This window comes from Octopus bimaculoides, chromosome 28 (genome assembly GCF_046866305.1).
Source record: "Octopus bimaculoides isolate indiv1 chromosome 28, ASM4686630v1, whole genome shotgun sequence".
Classification (NCBI taxonomy): domain Eukaryota; kingdom Metazoa; phylum Mollusca; class Cephalopoda; order Octopoda; family Octopodidae; genus Octopus; species Octopus bimaculoides.
In genome coordinates, this window is record NC_142955.1 from 4,328,383 (window position 1) to 4,333,382 (window position 5,000).

Here is a 5,000-nt window from a genome sequence, read left to right on the forward strand (position 1 = left end):
TAAGGCGGTCGGTTTTGACCCAGCTTTCCGTGGTGGATCGCTGCTCTATACAGTAACATGTGGTCGTTAATTCGGGTGAACGGTCATCTATCAGAACCGTTCAACATTATGCTCTTGGTCCAAGGATACCCGCTCTCCTCCCTCCTGTACATTCTGACCCTTGAGCCATTACTGCAGAAACTGGAGACTATCTATACACACACACACACGCGCAGACATATTTAGAGCTAACACCAACTACTCGGAGTTCCTTGTTTCCGCTGCTTAGGAAACTAATATTATAAATGATATTCCAGTCTGCCAAACGGCATTCAGTACTTTCTTTCACTCAGCTGCATGCTGTACCGTACCAAGGAGATTACTATCAATCTATTATAGGTGCATTTTCTGTGTGGGTGGAGGACGGGTGTTTGTGTGCGTGTAACAGAGAGGTCACATGGTAATGGTGTGAGACGCAATGGTGATGGTGGTGGTGAAGGTGGTGGTGGTGGTGGTGGTGCTGGTGGAGGCGGCGGTGGTGTTCAGTTGTGTGTAAAGCCGCATGATTGCAGCTGGCCGCACAGCGTCGAGTGTCAGCTGTTAATCACACAGCAAAAAGCAGATGCTTACGTAGTTCCCACGTGACGTGTGAGATGTGTCAAACGTTAATGGAAGATTCTAGTTTCTCATTAATTGCAGGACCCACAAGAGATAGAAAAAAACTGAGGTGTGTGTGTGTGTGTGTGTGTGCGTGTGTGTGTGTGTGTGTGTGTGTGTGTCTTTAAAGTGTTTCAGCTTTAACGCTGTGGTCATATATATGTGTGTATGTATATATAATGCAAACATGCATACACATACATACATACATATATACATACACACATACATGGATGCTGGCATATACACACATATGTAGATGTGTGTGGGTATATTTATATATGGATATATATATATATATATATGTACATATATACATATACATATACATACATGCATGCATACATACATACATACATACATACATACATACATACATACATAAACTTTGGTATAACTTTGAAAGGTTTCGGCCAGTATATGCCCAGGCCATGTCTAACTTAATAGCACTACCTGGTGAAGTATTTTAGTCATATATGGGGGACCATGGCCTCCTCTAACAAAGAGTTATAATTGCTGGAGACATATCCGGATGTAGTAGGTTGGTCCAGGATCTTTAAAGAAATTTGTCCAATGAACTTTTGTATTTTGAGGGATCCGTTTCCGTTTTGACGTATTTTGATATGGTATTAAAGAGAGCTGAGGAGGCGCAATGGCCCAGTGGTTAGGGCAGCGGATTCGCGGTCATAGGATCGCGGTTTCGATTCCCAGACCGGGCGTTGTGAGTGTTTATTGAGCGAAAACACCTAAAAGCTCCACGAGACTCCGGCAGGGGATGGTGGCGAATCCTGCTGTACTCTTCCACCACAACTTTTTCTCACTCTTACTTCCTGTTTCTGTTGTGCCTGTAATTCAAACGGTCAGCCTTGTCACACGCTGTGTCAAGCTGAATATCCCCAAGAACTATGTTAAGGGTACACATGTCTGTGGAGTGCTCAGCCACTTGCACGTTAATTTCACGAGCAGGGTGTTCCGCTGATCGGATCAACTGGAACCCTCGACGTCGTAAGCGACGGAGTGCCAACAACAAAAAGAGAGCTGAACTGGTTGAGGTAAGGTAGTTGTGATGTAATGTTGTTATGTGCCCTGGGTTCGATTTTTGAAGTGGGCGAGTAGCACGGGGGCCAAGTCATGGATAGGTTTTAAAATTGATGCCAACATCATTTGTGCAATACTGATGGAATATTTTCCACGTCACACAAATGATGTAGAGATTGAGATATTTTATTGAGTGGTGGTGGAGAACAAGCACTGACACAGAGACATACACATTGATACACACACATACACACACAGGCAAACATATATGTATATACATATACATACATACATATATATACATATGTGTGTGTATGTGTGTATTTACGTGTGTGTCTTTGTGTTTGTTTTCCACCACCACTTGACAAGTGGTGTTGGTATGCTTACGTCTCCGTAACTTAACGGTTCGGCGAAAGAGACCGATAGAATAAGACTCAGGCTTTAAAAAATAAGTCCTGAGGACAATTCTTTTGAGTGGATCCTGTCAAGCCAGTGCTCCAGCATGGCCGCAATCAAATAACTAAAACAAGTAAAATGAAATAAAATAAAATAAATATCATTCTCTTCATAGTTGACGCGGTTTTCGTTGTCATTGTGGTTGTCATCATCTCCACCACTGTTGTCGTGGTCGCCATTATTTTTATACTTGCTTTGCGACAGATCAGCCCTGTATTAGATATATGTATATATTATGTGTTTATACTTCAACAAGTAGAAAAGCACTCGATCAGCTAAGAGAGTAAAGATAATCTTAAAATATAAAATCACTAATCTTGTAATAACAGTTCCCCAGGGTTTCCTGGTCGAAATAATAATCTATTCAACCATTTATCAAGCTGAAAGCAAGACCGTTTGACTGTTGTCTTTTGAGTAGATAACGTTTAAACAAGAAACGCTAGCAAAGAAAAAGACAAGAAGAAAAGCACAGTGGAGATAACCAGCATTACAATAATTCGATGTCGAGCCGACGTAAACCGATGTTGAGCCGATGTCGAGCCGACGTAAACCGATGTTGAGCCGATGTCGAACCGACGTAAACCGATGTTGAGCCGATGTCGAGCCGACGTAAACCGATGTTGAGCCGATGTCGAGCCGACGTAAACCGATGTTGAGCCGATGTCGAACCGACGTAAACCGATGTTGAGCCGATGTCGAGCCGACGTAAACCGATGTTGAGCCGATGTCGAGCCGACGTAAACCGATGTTGAGCCGATGTCGAACCGACGTAAACCGATGTTGAGCCGATGTCGAGCCGACGTTAATGGTTTACTGAGTGTCCGGGGTCTACTTTTAAATTCCGACAAGATATATTTCTTGAAAGGCAGACATAAAGAAAAAAATCTCATTCTTCGAATTTATGTATTCATTGGAGGTTCTCAAGTTTTTCAAGCGACCACAGTGAAGATTTTTTAGACCTGTTAATACAGAGTGTGGATTTAGAGAGGATTTTCCATTTGATGTCGAAATTGGTCCCTCCGTCTTTAAATATCCAGATTACACACACACACACACACACACACACACACACACACACACACACACACATATATATATATATATATATATACATATGTGTGTGTGTGTGTGTACGAGCGATGCATGTTTGTATGTGTGTATGAGAGTGTGAATGTGAGTTCGTGAGCGCATGTTTGTTTACATTTCGTAGACAAAATTCGCCCGCATTCAGCCTCTATAATTGTCACTCACTCCCACTCCGTTTGTTTTCCCCCCAGAGATCCAAGGGCGTCCATAAATTATCTTTACAGCTTCCAAACTTCCGAACTTCAAATTGTAAGGATAATTTCTGCCCACCACCAAACCCGTCTTCAGGGTGGAGGAATGCCTATAGTGAGCATGAAGGAAGTCAGATTAGTTGAAAACACACAAAATACTTCACTTATTACTAACTAGCTAACGGACCCGTTAATTCCCAGGAAAGTGGGGCTTATCCCTTGGTTCCGTTCTCATAATTGTTTCGCTAATCCAATAACAACAATACAAAGTATGTAGCCCTTAAAGCGGTTTTTGTACATTTACAGAGAATACCAAACTGTCTTCCATAGGATCTTGTTTTGGGGAATTCTCAATAAGTTACGAATATGCAAATTGTGAAGTCAGTTATGTAATAACATGAAATTAGATACCCGAGAGTAAGAAATCAAATAAAGTATCCCTGAAAAGGGCTTTAATGCGTTCCCGAAGTACATAGAACATAGGAGGAAATACCACAAAGGTATGTATACTAAAATCGTGAAGCATGTTACATGATAACAGGCTGATCAGATATGAGATAATAACAATTCAAAGTAAATAACTCTGAAAAGGACGTTTGTGCGTTCCCAGAAAATATTACCCTCAGGGGCGCTAGTGTTGGTATATTCGTGAATAAGTCACTGACCGAAATAGGTGGATCTGTTGTTTAGGAAAATACTATTTACTTGTTTAAGGGTTGTACTGGATAAATTGCGAAAATAAATCTAACAGTTCAGATAGTAAGAAATAAGCAAACTCAATTTGATTTATACCAAATAATTTAGGAAAATACTTATATACGAATCGTTTGGCTTTGTTTCTACGTTTGAGGCTTTTCCTATCGGAAGGCGATACCAATCGATACCTTTGTATGATGGTGACGCTGGCCGTTTGTTAACATATTCATCAGTCTCTATGGCAGTTTTTGACAGGTTTTGAAGACAGTGAGATAGATGACAAGAATCACATTTACTGGAACAGCGACTGCTGGCGCATTAGTCTCGGTGTCCTTTGCTCTTCTGAACAGGTTAATGGGGGTTGTCTTGTAGAACGTGAGATTTGTATACCAGTAACTGATTTTCGATTTCTCTCAAGTGATTTTCCGTTTCGCAACAACCTTCAGAAAAGTTTCACTGTTGATATTATAACATTTAGGAGAAATGTTTGTACAATACTCACTCCGTAGCTCATCAATTCACATAGAATCACGTTTGTATTGCTTATTTACATTACGAATCTCTATCCAAAATGACACTATATCATTCTGGGGAGAGGCCCTTGCAACCTTAATGCTATGGCCTTTCCTATTACACCACCCGTGGATTTAGTGCAAATATGAGATTGATGGCTTTTCGTTTAAGTAGGTTTGTTCAAGTTGTTTTACTTTTCAGGAACGTAATGTTTCACTTACTGCTTGCAGTTCGTGTTTAAATTCTCATATCAACAGTTCCCTTAGACTTTAGATAATCTATCATAAAGTCTCAGCTGGTATTTCGTGAATTTATTATTCGCTTTGAACTTAATTATGGCATCCAGCTGTCCAATATTTTCTCCCAATATTCGATATGTGTCTG